Source organism: Lissotriton helveticus, chromosome 6, assembly GCF_964261635.1.
Source record: "Lissotriton helveticus chromosome 6, aLisHel1.1, whole genome shotgun sequence".
Taxonomy (NCBI): Eukaryota; Metazoa; Chordata; class Amphibia; order Caudata; family Salamandridae; genus Lissotriton; species Lissotriton helveticus.
Genome location: NC_136067.1, coordinates 2,120,074,214 through 2,120,094,950, shown reverse-complemented (window position 1 = coordinate 2,120,094,950; position 20,737 = coordinate 2,120,074,214).

The window sequence follows — 20,737 nt, the reverse complement described above, 5'->3', positions numbered from 1 at the left end:
TACACTGTTACCATCAGTTAATTCAAATCCTGACACACATGATTGCGTGGAAGTAGTTAACATTACGACAAAGCCAAGACAAGACCTGACAGACATTCCGTTACCAGATCCTGACCTGACACTTTATGTGGATGGTTCATGTATGAGAACTAGTACAGGAGAACTAGTCGCCGCATATGCAGTGACTACTGACACTGAAGTTATTGAGACACACCGCATTGACACCCTTTCCGCTCAAGCAGCAGAGCTAGTTGCTCTGACACAAGCCTGCATACACGCCAAGAACCTGAAAGTTAATGTTTACACAGATTCACGTTACGCATTCGGAGTTGTACACGACTTCGGAGTGCTCTGGCAAGAGAGAGGTTTCATGACTTCTCATGGAACCAAGATTCAGCATGGTTTCCTTATCCAAGCTCTGTTAGATGCAATACATTTACCGACATCTATCGCTATTATGAAGTGCAAAGCACATACGAAAGTTACTGACATTATTTCCCAAGGTAATGATCTAGCAGATCGCACAGCCAAGCTTACAGCACAGACTCCAGACAGTCCAGTTAACATGACACATACTCCAGATCCGACTACATGTATGACAATTAAGGACCCTACACAGGATGTCATAGATATCCAGTTACATGCTACTCCCGAAGAAATCAAGAAATGGTCCGAACAAGGAGGGGTCCAGACAGATCAAGGATGGTTAACAAAGGGTAGAGCCACATGGTTTCTCCCCGACTCTATGGTTCAAGTCATCATTAATACCGCACATAGTCCAGCACATTTAGGAGAAAAAGCTATGTTAGACAGTATCCAGAACATTTGGTTCAACAAGCATTTACGAGCTGCAGCCAAGCAGAAAGTCCGTACCTGTATGATATGTTGTCAGTTTAATCCAGGTAAAAGTGTCCCGGTGGAACAAGGTGGTTTCCAGCCTCCTGACCACCCTTTTGAAGTCCTCCAGATGGATTATATTCAGATGGAGCGATGTCGAGGTTTCAAGTATGTCCTTGTAGTTGTATGTGCTTTGTCCAGATGGACAGAAGCATATCCAGTCCCAGATTACACAGCCGCGACCACTGCCAAGCAGTTGGTTCGTGAATTCTTCCCTAGATATGGACTCCCTAGAGTCGTATATTCTGATAACGGCCAGCCATTCTCATCTGAACTCATGAAGCACGTTTCCCTTTTGTTAGGGTACCAGTGGAAGTTCCATTGTGTACGCCATCCCGAAGCAGCCGGTCTAGTCGAGAGACATAATCAAACTCTGAAAATCCGTATCGCCAAAGTTTGTAAAGAAAAGGGTGTGGACTGGCTAATAGCTCTGCCAGTCGCTTTATTTTATATGCGCATGGTCGCACATTCCAGATCAGGTCTGTCCCCGTATGAGGTCGTTTTCGGCCGCCCCCCTAACATGTGGGGTACTCCTAGACCCCGAAGTATTACCGATGTTTCATGTAATATGCTGACAGATTACCTAGCTTCCTTGATGTCTGCCCTCAACTCATGTCGTTCACAGGTTGCCGCCGCATTTCCAGACAATACCGAGGTGGCACCGCATGAAATCGTTCCAGGTTCGCTGGTGATGATCCGAAACTTTGACAGATCAAGTCCGCTGGAACCTCGTTGGAAGGAGCCCCGTCAGGTCCTCCTCACCACCCGTACAGCCGTGAAGTTAGAAGGCCGGAAAGGATGGATACATCTTTCTCATGTAAAACTTTTCAATGGATTAAAACCCGTTTCTAAAAACATTTCCAAGGATTCCCAGGATTTTAAGGACTGCCGAAATATTGTTCCTAAGGACTGTCCCGCAAAAGACATTGACACAACCCCTTCCCTGTTAGAGAAAACTCCGCAGCAGGAGTATAAGCAAAAGCTACGGTCTAGTAAGTCAGTCAGTTTGATTGTATAAGTCCTCCCCTAGGTGAAACGGTTAGGCTGTTTCTGACATGTATAAAATAGACCCCCATAGTGAGAGAGTCAGTCAAAGCTCAATTCAATGTATCATTTTTCTAAGCTTCATATTATTCATCAGCATTATGATTTCCTGCACCAGTTATGCATTCCTCCTGTATTTTTCAGTTCCTCATGTAAATAAGTCCGCTAATGTTACAGTAGAGCACACGTTTAGTGATCTGCCTCCTCACGAATATGCTTACCGCCTCGCTATGCGTAACAACACATTTATCCGTATGTTACATTACTCACACCAGACCAGCAATGCCACTAATTGTTGGGTGTGTGGTCGACTCCCCCCTTTCCAGACCCCGAAGGGAGTTCTGCCACTTTTTCCTTATCCTTTTTCACATAATGGTTCGTGTGGAGCATGGTCCACGTTAACGTCCTCCTCAACAGATATGTCTTTTCTTAACAGTACATGTTTCTCAGACAAGCAAGGTTTCCCCCACAGAACAGGTTTAGATCTAGAAAATGAAGTGTATAATTTAGGTAATTATTCGTCGAATTTCATGGTCCTGAATGTCCAGTCTGATACTACTCCAGACTCACCTGCTATTTCAGTACTACCAGTCAAAGGCGAATTATGTGTCCGTAGTCATGGTTCTGTACACGTAGGACATAGTGATTGTACTACTATTATCCAGTATAGTGACAGTAGGAAATCTGTTTTCAAAGCTTCACGTCATTCTTATTTTGTTTGTGGTCAAACTGCATATGTTCATCTGCCCCTCGATTGGGAGGGAACCTGTTACATTGCCTTCCTACTGCCACCTGTTTTTCTAGCCCCACCTGACTATCATAGAAACACACATCTAGTACATACTAGACACAAGAGAAACCTCCCGATTGTCGATTATACTGAAACTGCCGCAGAGCAATTCATTGATATAGATAAAGGTGTGTTCCCTTATTTAGGTACAGTTGTAAACAGTAAGCTAATCCGTAGGTTAACAAGAACCCTTGAAGCAGTAGTAGATGAGACTGCCTCCGCTCTAGGTAACCTAACCGAAGAGCAATCCTTTATGAGAATTGTTGTGCTCCAGAATCGTCTCGTCCTTGACGTCATACTGGCCGATAGGGGCGGGGCCTGTAGAGTTCTCGGATCTAGTTGCTGCATTTTCATTCCTAATAACGCGCCGTCTGTTTATTCAGCTATAACCAGACTCCATAAAATTGCCCATCTGTTACACCAAAATCCAGGCACCTGGACATGGTCCGGTTGGTTCTGGAATATAATTTCCGCATGGGGATGGAAAGTCCTGTCCTTTCTAGGTATTGCAGTAGCGATCATATTAAGCTGCTGCCTCTGTATACAATGTGGCCCTGCGATTTGCGGCATGTGTGCTACCTCTTGTATTCCTAGTCCCAAGCCCCGTTCTAAATCCCGTTCCAAGACAATTCGAGATGAACAAATGGTACTGTATGAAATGATAGATGGTATCATGAATATTGATGTTTCCTGATGGAAACGTAGTGACAAGGAGGGAATGTGGAAAAGTAAATTTTGCCATGTTCTGTGTCCCTACGCCCCATCCATCATATGTTATGTGTGCATGATTAAATATGCATATGTACTCCCCATGTCTGATCAAGACGCAATTATAGTTGTGTCCACCTCTAATATGCCAGTTTCCAGTCCTCGTGAATACTACGAATATCAGGCCTATGTAAAGCTACGTTGCCACGTTTCCCAGTGTGCACGTTATTCCATTTTAAAGTCCCCGTTTCTAGGCCTCAAAAGGGCCCGGACATCAGATTCAGCTCCTGTCTCCTGAAGTCTCGCTAAGGAGCGATACAGCCCCCACCTGTATCCTCGACCTTTCACTTGCTTCCTGCCTCGCAGTGCCCGGTGCAGCCTGGCTCTGCCTCTGAGTCTGCCAAGAGTATGTTATGATTCCAGCTATCAGTTCAGTCCTCCTTCTCTGCATTCCTAAGCTACTGAACTGCATCAATAGTTACCGTCATTGTCTAGCCTTCACGTCTCCATGTTAGAGAAATACTGTATGCCTGGTCATTTAATATTCTTCATCACGCACTACATGTAGAATAATGCATGGTGCAGTCTTAAAGTCAAGTTAGCTTTTCCCCTCATGACTTCTAGTTTATATCAACATGTTCTCTAAACATCAGATACTAGATAGGGTTTAGGTACATGTCGCTCCGACCCTCCAGACTTTAGTCTCTGCTCCTAGCACCGAGTTCATAGCCCCCAGCTTCTCCTAGTGATACGTCATTGCCAGTTTACGCGCACCACCAGGTTAGAGGTCCCGGCTCTTTAGGTAGCCCCCTCCTATGTTTCCGCCCCATTCATGACATATTCTGTTACGTTTGCACCACATGTCTATGTATACGCCCAGTTACACCTACTTTTACTGTTATCTTTCGCGACTGCTACGCGTCACGCCTTCTGCTCCACCCACTGCTACGCCTACTGCAATGTAATGCTATGTGTTTGCGTTATGTATATAAGTTCATGTATTGTTATTAGAAGCCAGCGCGCTCATCCCAGACCCAACCCCGGCAGCTGCCGGGCCACTCTAGCCCTGCCATTCTGTTCCTATGCAGGTTGTCCTGATCCTGTCCTTATGCTGTAATAAACCTGCAGAAACTCCTACTACCTCGAATCTTGACTCTTATTTATTGAGCTATCTGTTATGATATATGCCTAGTCAAAAATAGGGTATTATTTATTTATTTACCACATGTGGCTTGACCCAAATCTCACCTTCGTCTGCCATACAAAGCGCACGGCGGCTTGCTGCTTTGGCATCCTGCGCGGCCTACGTCCTGTATTAAAATTCTTTGATGCGACGACCAGGCAACTCGTGGTGCAGGCAATGGTGATCTCTCGACTCGATTACGCCAGCTCCCTTTTGGTAGGGCTGAATCGGGCCGAAGTATCCCGCCTTCAGCGCGTACAGAATGCAGCGGCTAGAGCAGTTGTGGGCCTACCCAGATTCTGCTCTACTACTAATACTCTGCGTTCTCTGCATTGGCTGCCGATTGCGCAAAGGATCCAGTTCAAAGTACTCTGTGTGGCCTACAAGATCCTTAAGGGCTCTCCTGCTCTAATCCTTACGAATCTCTTGTCTCTCTATGTCCCGGTCCGTTCTTTAAGATCATCGGACCTTGAACTTGCAGTCGTTCTCCGTTTCAAGCGTAGCCGTGCTGGCGGCCGCTCATTTCAAGTACATGCCGCAGTTCTGTGGAACTCTCTTCCCCTAGAGATACGTGCCCTTGGTGATTTGCTCTCTTTCCGTAGAGCTGTCAAGACTTTTCTGTTCCCTTAATTCTTCTTTTTATACTCTTTACAGTTGTGTTGTGTTGTTACCTTGTTGGGCGCCAGGACGCTCCTTTGCTGGAGCATCTGTGCGCGTAATAAATGAGCCTAACATAACAACATAACATGCATCAAGCTCAAAACCGGTCGCAAACAGGCAGATTCTCAGAATCTGACCCCTTTTCGACTGGTATTTTTGCATTTGGGATGCATCATCCCAAATGCAAAAATCACAATTTAAGGAATCTCTAAATTGAGATTCCTTAAATTGCGATTGCATTTAAGGAATCTCAATTTGAGATTCCTTAAATGCAATGCATCTAAGTCAAAAAATAGGAGTAGCAAATTACCATGAAGTTCAACTTCATGGTAATTTGCAAAAACTTAGAAAAATGACTTTGGTGCATTTTTCAAAGTTTCATGTTGCGCACATACATGCCCTAAGGGCATGTGTGTGCGCAACATATGTGCAACATATGTGCATAGATCAATTTCAGGGGGTGCAACAGAGTGTCCTTTAGACACCCCTGCACCCTTGAAATTGCATTCTCAATTTGCGATTCGCTAATTGCGATTCGCAAATTGAGAAAGTTTTCCCATTCATTCCAATGGGCCTCTAGGCCCATAGGAATGAATGGGGAGGTATTCCTTAATTGTGACTCGCAATTTGCGAGTCGCAATTAAGAAATATTAAGAAATCGCAATTTTTTTAGCAATTTCTTCATGCATATGGTTTTGCGATTCCTTAATTGCGATTCCTTAAAATTCGCAATTAAGGAATTGAAAAAGCCAACAATGATGCATGTGCCTGTAAGGATCCCCATGCATAATGTATGAGGCTATTGTTCAGGGAAAACCCCGCGTTCTGTAAGCAGTACTGTAACTAGGTAAAGGGTCAGTCGTAGCATCCGTTATGTATGTAGTATAGAAACGAATATAGGTGAAAGGTTGATATGTTACCCTAGCCTATATTGGGGTACCTATATGGAATATAACAGGGTGGATTTGACTGTATTGGGGTAGAGTGGGGTGGGGTAGATTGGAGTAGAGTGGAGTGGAGTAGATCGAATTAGAGTAGTTTGGGCTAGAGTAGGTAGACTGGAGTAGAATGGGGTAGAATGGAGGGGGGTAGACTGGAGGGCAGTGGGGTAGATTGGGGTACGGTGGAGTGTGCTAGACTGTAGTGGAGTAGATTGGTGTGGAGTGCCGTGGTGGGATAGAATGAGAGATTGCAGCGGAGTGGGGTACATTGTAGTGGGGTAGATTGGGCTAGAGTAGAGTGAGGTACAATGGGGTTGAGGGGATAGATTAGGTTGGAGTAGGGTAGAGGAGATTGGGATAGAGAGGAATGAGCCCAGTGGGGTAGAGTGGAGTGGGGTAGATTGGGATAGAGAGGAATGAGTCCAGTGGGGTAGATTGGGATAGAGAGGAATGAGTCCAGTGGGATAGATTGAGGAACAGTGGAGTGTGCTAGATTGTAGTGGGGTGGATTGGGCTAGAGTAGAGTGGGGTACAATGGGGTCGAGGGGATAGATTAGGTTGGAGTAGGGTAGAGGAGATTGGGATAGAGAGGAATGAGCCCAGTGGGGTAGAGTGGAGTGGGGTAGATTGGGATAGAGAGGAATGAGTCCAGTGGGGTAGATTGGAGTGGGGTAGATTGGGATAGAGAGGAATGAGCCCAGTGGGGTAGATTGGAGTGGGGTAGATTGGGATAGAGAGGAATGAGCCCAGTGGGGTAGATTGGAGTGGGGTAGATTGGGACAGAGTGGTGTAGGAAGCTGGCTCTGAATATACTATACCAAAGTAAAGTATAGTATACACAGAGTCCAGTGATTCCCCAGAGGCTAAAGTAGATAATACCGTACTCTCTTTTGTGGTAGTGTGGTTGAGCAGTCGGGCTCATCAGAGGGTAGTGTTTTACACACTCAGGCAAGAAATTATGTCACACACTCAAAGACTGAATCCAGACCAACTGTTTGTAGACAAAGAATGTACTTTGTTATTTTTATTACTAGAACCAAGATTTACTTAGAAGCAGGCAAGTGATACTTTCAATACAATAATACTTCTAAAGATACAGGGTGTACTGGTTTTGTAAACGAATACAAGTTGCTTTACAGTAGAGAAAATTGAGTGTTAGCTCTTTGGAATACTTGGAATTACTTTAGATTACTTTCCAGTTACATTTAAGTTTTTTTTCTAGCTTAGGCCAAAACAAACTAATAACACAGCTTAGGCATTGCAGTACATCAGTAAGCAGGTTAACTCAGTTCAAGACACTACGTTACTTTGTTGTAGTACAAGACAGGGACAACACTTTTCAGAGAAAAACCCACCATGCAATCCTATGGGAAAAAACAAAGTGTTAAGTTGACAGGTAAGTAAACTGTTTTGAAAGTTCAATCTCAGGCTGGGAACACTAACACAAGGGTGAGGCCAGGCAGGTAATAAGAGTGCACCCTCGGCAGCACAGGGGCAGACGGCTGCAGACGTCAACGGAGAAGTTGTGGTAAACAGAGGTGTCACGTGTTCCATCATTCCAACTGATGAAATTCCAGGTTGTGAATCCCTGGGCTTTTCCATATCCATATCACCGCACCAATCTTGTACAGGGCTGCTGATTTATAGGCCACCGGGACCTACTGGCCCCTTCCGGTGAGTAACGCCCTTAGTCGGCCTTGTCAGGCCCCACGGGCTTACCATCGTGTCACCCCGGAGATGTTGGCCCAGGCTTGTTTATGCCATCCATGTCCGCTGTCTGGTACTTTAGAGAGGGATCTTGACTCCCTGCAGACGTGGTTTACGGAAAGATTAGATGAACTTGCCCCTGTGACTTCTTCCCGCAAACCTGCCAGCCGAGCCTCTGGCCCCTGGTTTACTGAAGCCTTGGCTTCGCCGCAGCAGCAATGTAAGGTCGCGGAAAGATCCTGGCACCGTTATTACGACAACACGGCGAAGCTGGCGTATAGGGCTTCCATTAAATCCTACCATCATGACATTCTGTTAGAGAAGAAAGCTTATTTCTCTAGGAGAGTCGAGGCTGCCGCAAACTCCAGCAAGGAGATATTTTCCATAGTGAGGGAATTTACCTCCCCTAAAACGAGTACACCGTCGTGCACGCACTCGGAATCCTGGGTGACCTCATTAGCCAACTGTTTCACTAGTAAAATCAAGACAATTCAAGACTCCTTCTTGTCATCTGGGGTAGTGGCAGCACCCGGCACTACCACCCTGTCTGGCTCTTTAGCGGGTGTGGAGCCCACTCTTTCTGAATTCCCATTACTTTCCGCTGCAACATCTCTGGATATCATATCCAAATTAAAGTCAGGTTCCCCTCTGGATCCCTGCCCAGCCACATTCTTGGCGAGAATGGCAGAAGTAATAAATCCCTTTATCAACCCCATGCTGAATCTTTCTCTCGGCACTGGAGTGGTTCCTCCAGCCTGGAAGCAAGCCTTGGTCTTACCACTGCTGAAAAAGCCCAATTTGGATCCAGAGGTTCATGCCAATTATAGGCCTATTTCCCTTTTGCCAGCCTTTGCCAAAGTTGCGGAGAAACACGTACATACCTCCCTCTCCAACGTCCTTGAGAATAACAACCTTTTACATAGTACTCAATCTGGCTTCCGCTCTAACTTGAGCACTGAGGCCGCTCTGTTGGAAGTGACGGAAGCAATCAAGGCGGTATTGGATGCAGGAGGCAAGGCTATGCTGGTAATGCTCGACCTATCGGCGGCCTTTGACACCGTCCCCCATGAGGGTCTCCTCACCAGACTTAATGAGATCGGTCTGCGGGGGACGGTGTTCAGCTGGTTCAGATCCTTCCTGGCAGGCCGGTGGCAAGCGGTCTGGGCCCCCCCTTCTCCGCCGCGGTGCCTCCATTTGAGGTGGGAGTCCCTTAGGGGTCTATTTTGAGCCCGACTCTTTTTAACATCTTTATGACCCCTCTGGTGGCACTGGCGGAGTCGCTTGGTGCCCAGATCGTGTCGTATGGCGACAACGCTCAGCTCCTTTTCACCTGTGGGAAGGGGTCCAATTTCGATGGGGAGAGCATTAGTGGCTGCCTTGGGGCGGTGTTTAAGTGGTTCCAGCAAAACAGCCTCAAGTGTAACTCGGATAAATCCGAGGTGTGAGGTACTGGGTTTTTCAGAACCGGTACTGATCCGGTAACCCAGCGGTGCCAGGGACAGCACCCAAAGACCTCAAGTACTTTCCTGATTCGGACCACAGAAACTCAGAGTCTTCTAGGTGAAGTCAAAGATCGAATTTATTGGCTGCCAAGTAACAGGTCCTAGAAGTACAACAACACGGGATGTATGTTCTCAGGAGACTGCTCAAATTTACAAAGTCAGGCTTCTCTTTTTATACGAAATATTAAGCTTCAGGCAAACATTCCTAGATTTACAGTATACTATTCGCATAGTTCTAGTACAAAGAAAAAGGCAGAGTCATGATGACAATCTCGCATTTCATCTGTCTAACCCATAACAAATTACCCGGCAAGGCCCAACATTTCCATCAGATATCAGTGGACCCCCAATAAAAACGGGCACCTCCTCATCATAAAACAAGTGAGAGATAAAAGAGCAGGGACAGGTGTGAGCAAGTTTAGGCAGGGTGTGTGTGCGATGAAGAGGGTTTATGGCAGGTTGTGCCTCGATGCTATCTTGCTCGGCCACTGGGAGAGGAACTGACCTAACAGGTCTGGCCCGGGGCAATGGTTCCAACTTGCCTAGGTCACAGGGAAGTCAATTAAGGAGTATGTGTCCTTTGATATCGAATAAAGCCTATGTGAAGGGCAACACACTAAATGGCTGCCGCATACAAAATGGAATGATTTACAAAAAAAGGGGTGACCCGGTGTCCCTCAGAACCTGGGTATATGATAGTTCAAAAAATGTTTGGTTCTGTTGGGTGAGACAGGTTATTTGAACAATGCTCATAGATGCATAAAAAAAAAAAATCAACTCTCTGATACAAGGAATAGTATTGCAATGAGAAATCAATTACTCAAAACATGAAAAAACCAAGGTTATATATTCCAAAGTATTGTATTGTACATATTAACACATGTTTGCTCCTTTATAAAACGGAATTACTTCATTCATAGATCAATTTATACAAACATAGCAAGACCATGAAACACAAATTTGTGACTTATTGTGAAATGAGTGCTTAGTGAACAGGGAAATATATACAGTGCAGGGAATGAATCTATACAGGTATATATACAGGTACACTTGGGGTTTGGTCAGATGGTGGTTTGATTTCAACCAAAATGGAAGCCAAGGGTTCAGGGCGCAAGTGACGATTTCGAGGGGAAATCGTCACTTGAATGCGACGAAAATGCTTGTACATAATGTACTCCTCATTCTCGGTCTTTTGATATGAAAATCGTCGTGCTACGAGTCCAGAATTCTCAGAACTACAGGGGCTCTTTTTCGGCTTCCGGTCTGAACCCATCTGGCATTCTTGGTGGCCTGTGAATATGTTTCCACCGTTGGCTGCCTCCTCCACGGCCAAGAACCTTGGAGTTAAGATCGATATTGACTTGTCTATGAAGCCCCAGATTCTTGGCCTAACAGGGAAATGTTTTGGTCTTCTTAAGATGCTTTGCAAATTCCTTCCGCTGCTTACGCTGGCACACAGGATAATCACGGTGCAGGCGCTTATTGGGTCGCGCCTTGACTATGCCAACATCCTGTACTTTGGTTTGCCAGAGTACCTTCTCCAACGCCTGCAAATAGTTCAGAACTCGGCGGCGCGTGCCATCTTTGGCCTCCATCGGTGCACCAGAGCATCTGAGCTCTTGCAGACTCTTCACTGGTTGCCCATCCGAAAGCGTATCGTGTTCAAGGCACTCACTTTGGCCTTCAAAGCGCTTCATGCTACCGGTGCCAAATACATCCAGAGGCGTCTGTATTTTTATCAGCCTTCCAGATCACTGAGGTCAGAGTCGTTGGCTCTTGCCACGGTTCCGGTTATAAGAAGAGTGCAGGTTGGTGGCCGGTCTTTTAGGCGCTTGGCGCCCCAGCTGTGGAACACTCTGCCAGTCACTCTTCGCAGGAATGCTAATCTGTTAGCCCTTAGGAAGGATTTGAAATCTTGGCTGTTTTTTCAGTAGGGTCCCCTCCTCCTCTTTTCTGCTCCCTGTCTGTTTTGGGTTAAAAGCGCCGGGACACTCCTTGGAGTAGCTGAGCGCTATATAAAGCACCCCCTAACATAACATAACATAACATAACATAACATAACATAACATAACATAACATAACATAACATAACATAACAGAAGTCGGGCCCATTATAATGCTATGGAGCCAGGGGGCACTCAGAAGAGCATCGTTCACATGTAGGTACCTACGGTTTCTGGGTCAGGGACTATGGTTCAAAGGGAAGTATAGAGGGGGCCAGAAGCAGGTACCGCAACTCCAGTGGCACCCAGGGGGTAGGGTGCAAAGTAGGCGTCGTGCTCCCAATGGAAATCAATGGAGGACATCGGTCAGAAAGAAATGTTGCAGGCTTGGACCAGGAAGCTGAACGAACGCAACCACTGGCTACATAGGTAAGTTTGAGAGCTGGTGGACAGCTGGGTACTGTCAGCTGGGCTCTCTAAAGTCGGGTCGGAAGATGCAGGGGTGTCTTTTGTGTGTCAGGTTTCCTCAGTTGGGTCCAGTTGCAGTCGGGGGGACCCCCTTGAACATAGGCTGCAGGCATCAAGGAGGGATCTTGGGGAAGTCAGACACGGGTGCAAATGAGGCCAAGCTCGCCAGGGAGACATCTCAGGGTAAGTGGTTCACTTGAAGTCAGGCTGTGGGCTTCCGGTACAGAGTGGTGAGGTGTTGTGGATCTGCCTGGAACTGGAGACTGGTGTTGGTTTGTTTGCTGGACAAATCCGATGTCCACAGGAGACTGGAGTTTTTGTCAAAGACATCATAGGTCCACTGGGGTTCTTGAGGTTGCTGGCTCCAGGCCATGCCGATTTCAGGAAGCACGGTAGCTGGAGGAGGAAACAGGCCGGTAAGGCTGGAACCAAGTCAGTTGTCGTCTTCTTCTCCACTGCTGCATGGCTCTTCTGTCCTTCTCCTTAGGTCGTTGAATCTGAAGAGGCAATGTTCAGGGGTGCCCCTAAATACTAAATCTAAAGGGTATTACACAGGTGTGCAGGGCAGGACCAAGGGGTTCCTTTCCTGTGGTGTCTCCACTCCCTATAATGCCACCTTCTATTGGGGGGGCGGGACATAGGCCTCTTCTTGATTGGGTGAGTCCCCTCAACTTCAAAATGGAGGGGACTGAGATGTGTGGTTTACTTTGCCTCCCCCACCTGAGAGGTGGGGTTGGCAAAGGTGGACTCACCTCCCTTCCTGGCTAGGGTTTCCAGTTGATTCTCCTGCCCAAAGTGGGGGTCAGAACCAGTGGGGACCAGTTGCTGGTAGCAGCAAAAGGCTAGAGGCAGCTCACAAAGGCAGAAGGCGTTTGAAGCTACCCATTTGTGGACCGTGCCCATCATGGGGAGGAGGCATGAGAGCAGGGCCCAGGATGGACTTTGTTTCAGGACCCAGAGAGCGGAGGCTCTCTACCCAGAGATCCAGAAACGTGTCTAGTGGTGGCAGGTGGCTGATAGCCAGTAAGAAACCATACCAAGGCTGGTTGTTTTTCAGGCATCTCTGAGATACTCCCCGAGTGCATTTTACATGAAATCCCGCACTGGCATCAGTGTGGGTTTAATGTGCTGAGATGTTTGGTACCAAACTTCCCAGTGAAGCCATCCTGGGGCTGTGGAGTTTAAAATACCAAACTCCCAGCCCCTTTACTCAAAAATGACAACACTACACTTATAATGCCTCTGAATGGCACAGACGCTGTAGGGTCCTAGAGCTCATGCAGCTATGCCATCACTAGTGGTATGGTGCACCCTGCCTGTAGGTATGTAAGGCCTGCTACAGGGGTGAATTACCCATGCCATGGCAGTGTTGGGGGGTTTAGTCTGCACCAGAACACACAACCTGCAAGGGAAGTGTGTGGGTGTTCAGGTGTGGGGGCTCCGAGGGTGACATAATACAAGCTGCAGAGGCCCTCTCTGGTCAAAGGCCATTGGTACCAGGGGTACCTTTCACAAGGGACTTATCTGTGGCCCAGAGTTGTTCCAATTGGGGTTCAACTGTACAATGTTGGGAAATATCATAGGTACTGGGCCTGGTTAGCAGGGACCCTTGGCACACTAAGCCAAGTTGGCATCAGGTAAATGACAAATGTTTGGTGGTCACCATGAAAAAAGGGACACTTACCTACAAATGGGATATCGTGAGGTATTGTGGGGTGAGGTAGACTGGTGTGGGGTAGATTGTGATAGATTAGGGTATAGTTGAGCGGGGTACAGTTGGGTATATTGGGGTAGAATGTTGTAAAGTGAATTGGGATTGATAGGACTGGAGTAATTGAGATTGATTGTGGTAGAGTGTAGTGGGCTAGATTGCAGTAAATTGGGGTAGTCAGAGTAGGGTAGAATGGAGTTGGGTAGATTGGAATGGGGTAGATTGGAATGGGGTAGATTGGGGTAGAGTAGGATAGATTGTGGTGGGGTATGTGCTGGGTTGTGGTAGATTGGGGTAGGGTGCATTGATGTAGATTGGGTTAGTGTGGCGTGGGTAGAATAGGTAGAGTAGGGTAGATTGGGGAAGAGTGGGCATGGGTAAAATAGTGCAGATTGGGGTAGATTGTAGTGGGGTGTAGTGGGAGAGAATGGGGTAGACTGAGGTAGACCGTGGTACATTGGAGTGGGATTGATTGGAGAGGAGTGGGGTAGAGATGAGTGGGATAGACTGTTGTAGAGTGGGATAGATTGGTGTGGGGTAGATTGTGGTGGAGAGGGGCAGTTTGGAGTAGAGTGGGGTAGATTAGGGTAGAGTAGGATAGAAAGTAGTGGAGTGAATTCAGGTAGATCAAAGGAGAGTGCAGTGGGGTTCATTGGGATAGAGTAGAGTGGTGTAGAGGGGGGGAGTGGGGTAGAGATTTGCAGAGTGGCATGGGGTGGACTGGACTAGGCTAGATCGGGACATGGCAGGGTAGATTTAAGTGGGGAGAACTGGCGTAGTGGAGTGAGGTGGAGTAGAGTGGACTGGGGTGTGGTATAGAGTGTGGTAGATTGTAGCGGACTGGGGAGGTTATAGTGGGGTTGATTGGGAGGAATTGGACTGGGGTAGATTGGTGTAGAGTGGAATGTGGTTGAGTGGAGTGGGATAGCTTAGGAGAAGAGTGGGGAAGATTGGGATAGAGTGGGTACATGTTAGAGGGGCGATCCCAGGGGAGGGCAGACTTGGCACCTGACCACCCTGTGACCCACCTCTCCTAGGAACACAGCCGAGTAATGGCGGGAGATCCTCAGGGAGAGGACCTTGAATCTAGGATCGTATGCACTGCGCTAGCACCACTCGACAAAGGGACACCACACCGTAGGATTAAAGGAACGTATTCTTTATCTTCAAGTAAAAATGGATCTTTATGATCCGCAGATTCTTATGTACAGGTGAGCAAGGGCTCAAAGAGTCTCGGTAGGGGTAGGGTAGCGGGACAGTCTCAAGGTTCAAAGTCACTTGCGGGTGCATATCCGGCGCACAGCTCTCAATCCTCGAGCAGGGGGATACGGGGTGATCTTGGGTCCAGCCGGACCAGGATAGTCTCTGAGCCGCGAGCGAATCAGCAGGGCTCGAGTAAGGATGTAGCAGTTCTTACGGTCTGTAGGGAGCTGCGATGGAATCAGCAGGGCTCAGGAGTTTCTCAAGGTTGCAGGGGAGCCGCGACAGCGTCAGTAGGGCTCAGGTGGTCTCGGGCAGAAGTCCTTCTCTGCCAAGTGGGAGCCGCGACAGCGTCAGCAGGGCTCGGGTGGTTCTTCAGGTTGCAGGGGAGCCGCGACAGCGTCAGCAGGGCTCAGGTGGTTCTCCAGCAGATGTCCTTCTCTGCTTGGTAGGAGCCGCGATGAGGTCAGCAGGGCTCACGTAGTCCAGGATACAACTGCCTTGGTCATCCAGAGCAACCCTTGATATAGGACTCCTCGCCTTTGATGTCCGGAGTCCTCGCAGGCAGAGGTCTTAGCACCTGGGGGTCGGTTGTTGTGGGTCCCGCCTCGGCGGCTCCTTTCATCCTTTCAATTTGGGTCTGGAGGGATCCCAGACACTCAGCAGGCCTGGAGCCAGCCCTCAGGGAGGCCGGATGGGTGATCGAAACTCATCTCTCGAGGGGAGGTGGGAGGTGTGATCGAGCTACTCCTCCCTCTCTCGCTCCCAGGGAGCGCTCTACCCCCTGGCCGGGTATGGCGCCAAAGGCCGAGGTCGGGCTGGGGCCGGGGCGCCCATCTTAGGTGCAGGGACATGGGCATCGGCCTCGGGTACCAGGGAAAATGGAGGGAGAGGACGGGGAAGCCGAGTGTCGGGGATGTGGGTCATGGAGGGAATGGTCGGGTGAATTAGGGCCAGGGGGAGCTGCACGGGCAGGAGGGATCTCTACGGGTCAATGAGGACCACGCCACGAGGCCCGGTCCAACAGTACATTTTAGTGAAGTGATGTAGATTGGAGTGCGGTAGTTTAGGGTACAGTAGCGTGGGGTAGAGTGAAGTGGAGTAGACTGAGGTAGAGTGGGGTATAGTGGGGTATTATGGAGTCGGGTTGAGTGAAGTGAGTAGAGTGGAATGGGGTAGAATGGGGTGGACTAGACTGGGGTAGTTTGGAGTGGAATCAATTGGGGTAGAGTGGGATAGTTTGGTGTGGAGAAGATTGCCATAGATTGAAGTGGGGTAGAGTAGAGCAGATAGGTGTAGATTGGGGTAAAGTGGAGTGCAGTAAAGTTGGGTAGATGGGGTAGAATGGCTGACTGGGATAGGGTGAAGTGGAGTAGAACGAGGTGGCGGGGTTAGATTGGGGTAGGAAACTATGAGGCAGAGTGTTGTAGAGTAGATTGGAGTGCAATACACTGGGTAGAATGGGGTAGAGTGGAATAGAAAGGGGTAGATTGGGGTGGGGTAAAGTGGGGAAGAGTGGGGTAGAAGAGCAGGGAGGTGGAATTCCTATAGCCGGACGCCCTGGACATATTGTTTGGGGTCAAGGGCAACAAGCTTTCAAATGTATTTTGTCCTTGAGATAAATAGGCTCAACCCCTGCAGCAAAAAGCCCTTGGCCGCCAGTTTGCAGTACCACATTATGGATCAGGGAAGGGCACTGTCTGCAGTTAGGGTAATATTTGTGTCCATATGTTAATGCTGTTCAAACTTGTATTTATGGTTCATTAATCGAAAGACTCTATTATTAGGGTGAGCCCTCTAAATAAATGGTGTAAGCTCTGACTGCATTACTGACAGTGTATACAGTATTAAAAAATGTATACAGACATTTTCATATGTTAGCAATATGGGGCTATGTATAACGCCCCCACAATTCTCTCTGATTAGATGCAAATATTTGCAGAAGCTTGAAAGCAAGATTGATGATTCTTTGCTTTCAAAATCAAATATTCATGAAAAAAATGAAAGCAGGAAATGTTTTTTTCTCGATAAACTAATGTATAATTTCAGGTACCCTTTCTTTGCAGCATCATTTAGTAACATGTGTTGATTCATGCAAGTATTTCACTAAAATATTAATTACGGAAAATCAGTGTAGCCAGTTTCAATAAGATTATGGGAAATAAAAATAAACAAGCATTGGCAAAGCCAGTAGGTCTCAAATAGGTGGTTAACGTTTTAGTTTTGTCAATATGTGACTTGTCTCGTCATGGCTTTTGTAAAACCTTATTAGTGTGGGGGCAGCCAGGCCCACACCATTATAACAAACATTGGCAAAAGCTACATTTTTATCTGAAATTAGTTATGGATTCTTCACCTTAGAATTACCCCAGAAGTCAGACTGGATCCAGAGAATTTTTCTTCACTAGTACCCCTGTGCGTCGATAGGTGGTGTCAGTCGACTCTGCATTCCTCGTTGGCAACGTGGTCGCCATATTCATGTCACTGTATCTACTTAGACGCCACCCTCGCGCGCTGATGTCAGTTCTTTCTTTTTCCGCGCCAGCTACAGTGCAGATCCGGAGAGACCGGTACCCGAGTCACTTTTTGTCTCTCCTTTTTGCGACTTTTGTCGATTTCTTTTTGAGTCGTTTGACTCCTGGTGTACAGGGGTGTCTCATCCTTGAACTGGCATCAAGGTTGGTGACTCCTTTCACAAGCTGATGTCGGTAACGGACCCGCACCATGTGTGCCTCAGGTGTTTGGAGCGCGACCTCGACCCGAACTTGTGTTCCGACATACAGGCTATGAACCTGAAGTCTTTGCGGGAGCAGTCCCGAAAGCTTCACGAAGCCCGGCAGTCAGCTCCGTGCGGCCCGAGGTCCCAGTTGAGAGGAAGGTCGTGGGACCATTTGCGTAGTCACCACCAGCACTCCTCATCAAAGTCTTCGGGTAAGTCGAAGCACAAAAAGAAGGCGAAGAAGCACGGTCGCACTTCGTGTTCTCCCCATTTGTCAGCCAACGTAACGCGGCAAGGGGAAGGTAATCCTCCTGCTCCGCCCGAGGCGCCTGTTGGATCGACTCTGACCTTCCCTCCCTTCCTGGAGGCTGGAGCGACACCTGCCCAGCTTCACAGCTTTTACAAAGCCTTGCACTCCATCTTCACACAGCCCGACTCCAATGGGGCGCCATCGGGCCCCGCAGACTCGGTTGGGGGATCTGGGCCTTTGATGCTGGCGGATTCGACTCTGGCCCTGCAGGGCCCCCAAGGATCCAGGCCTGGATCAGGATCAACACCAGTCGACCTCGTGACACCTCCTCCGGCGCCGAATCCAGTGACAACACCTCAGCCTCCTCCGAAGCCTGTTGTGTCCCCAGGCAACGTCGACCCCAGCCTTCCCCTCGATGTAGACGCGGAGCCGGACCAATGTCGACCTACGTCAGGATCAGCACCATCCGGTACTTTTGGACCAATATTCTCCCCTGGTGTTTCTTATGGCACTGTGTGGCCACCACAGGAGGGTGAGGAGGACCGAGAAGGGTCTGTGGACCCTCTAGCAGACCAGTTGGAAGAACCGGACTGGAGAGAGAAGTTGGATGAGGCCAGTGGTCTGGACACGTCCCCAGACCTTGGCTGCTTCTTACGCAGTGCTGTTACATAGGGCGGCTGAGGCCTTAAACCTCGAGCTTCCTACAGTGACATTCAGGATAATCTCCTGACTGAGGTGCTTCAGCCTGCAGCAGCCTCTTTGGAGCCCCTGCTGGCGTTCAATGAGGCCCTCATGGACATCCTTTTGGGCACCTGGTCCAAGTCCAACACAGGGGCTCCCATGGATAGGATGATTGCCCGACACCACCGCCCGGCTCCGGGCAACCCCTTTTTTCTCTCCCAACACCCCACTCCTGAGAGCTTGGTAGTCCAAGCCTCAGTGTCCAAAGGCACATTCCCTAACACACCAACTGATAGGGAATCCACGAAGCTGGACCACCCCACCTTGGGAAGAAGCTGTTTTCTTCCTCCAGCTTAGGACTGCAGTCAGTGTGGGACACGGTTGCTCTGGTGCTGCCACAAGCCCCGGAAGAGACCCGGGCCATGCTCTCCCTTGCTGTTGCCAATGGGAGAGACCCAGCAAAGTTTGCCATCCAGTGTGGGCTGGACACCACCGACTCACTAGGCAGGACGATTTCCACGTCGGTAGCCCTTCGATGCTTTGCCTGATTGAGGTCCACTGGCTTCTTGGGTGATGTCTAAGCTACACTTTTGAACATGCCCTTTGATGGCCGTTGCTTGTTTGGCGACAAGGCAGACAACGTGCTTGAGAGCTTTAAGGACACCAGGGCTATGCCCTGGTCCTTGGGCCTGGCTTCCACCTTCCGCCCAGCGCAGTCTGCCTTTCATCCCTTTCTTGGCTACGGAAGGAGTGCCCCACCACATTCTGCCCAGAGCCACAGGCCTCTGCAAGCTGTCCAGCCTCTGTGCTGCCAGGTATGTGGGACCCACAGTCATGGGTCTGGGGGCCAGCGGACTGGCGAATCTTCCAGCACCCCATTTGCAGCTGTCTCCAAGCCATCCTTATCCGACCTTTCAGGGCCACCTTTAGCCAGGGGATGGCAGGATTTGACATCACCTCCTCCACTAGCTCACCCTCACGTCAGAGAGGTGTGTTTTTCAGATAGTCCGAAGGGGCTACTCCCTCCCCTTCGAGACTACCCCTCCATCCATGCCACCTCAGACCCATCGCATGTCGGAGGATCACTTGGCCCTTCTCCAACAGTAAGTTACAGCACTCTTGGCCAAGGGAGCCATCGAGCGAGTACCTGCCCCAGAAGTAGGTTGTGGTTGTTATTCCCTCTACTTTCTAGTGCCCAAGAAGGACAAGGACCTGCGTCCTATCTTGGATCTCAGGAAGGTCAACCACTTACTCCGGAAGGAAAAGTTCAAAATGTTGACTCTGGCTCAGGTCCTGTCTGCCCTCGACCCTGGAGACTGGATGGTATCATTGAACTTGCAGGGCGCTTATTTTCACATCCCCTTCCTGCAAGCCCACTGGTGTAAACTGCGGTTCACGGTAGGCCATGAGTACTTTCAGTTTACCATGCTCCTTTTTGGCATTACCAGCGCCCCTCGGGTGTTCACGAAAGTGATGGGGGTGGTCGCAGCTCATCTGCGCAGGTCAGGGGTTCCAGTCTTCCCCTATCTCGACGACTGGCTGTTTACAGCAGGCTCATCCAAGGCTGTCGTCTCCCACCTTTAGACTACGGCTGACCTCCTGCATTCGCTGGGGTTCACCATTAATGTGCCGAAGTCACACCTGATTCCCTCTCAGAAGCTCCTTTTCATTGGAGTGGTTCTAGACACAGCGCAGTTTCTGACTTATCCTCCCAAGCAGCAAGTCCGGGCTATTCGGGCAATGACTCCAATCTTTCAGCCTCTATCCCGGGTTTCGGTCAGAATTACCCTGAGGCTACTGGGCCTCATGGCTTCCTGCATCCTACTGGTGGACTATGCCAGGTGGCATATACAAAGACAACAAAGAAACAATTGGTCAGGTAGGTTATTTTTACAACAAAGTCTGGTACCACTTACCAAATTAATCTAAGTGGACACACTTGTGGTTTGCTATTTTTACTTATTTTTTCGTTTTTAGCAGTTCATTTCATGAATGGCTGAAGAAGGGTACAATCAAATAGCAACGAAATTCACATAAAGTATATGCTTATTAGACATGAAATGTACAATCACCGTGAGTGCCAGCAGGAAGCCTTTTGGATGTAATTATTAGCCTGCTAGCTTGCCTATACTGGAATGCACCGATTTCTAGGGTCAAAAAATCAGGTTAAATTAATCTTAAAATAGAACTCCTGATATGCCCTTCGTGTAAATTCTTCCAGTATAAGGCTTCCTGCTGGCTTGTAGGTTAAATACTAGGACTGGTGCCTTGAACATTCAATGAGGATAGGCATTTCTCGTTTTTTACTGTTTTGTTTGTATTAATTGTATATT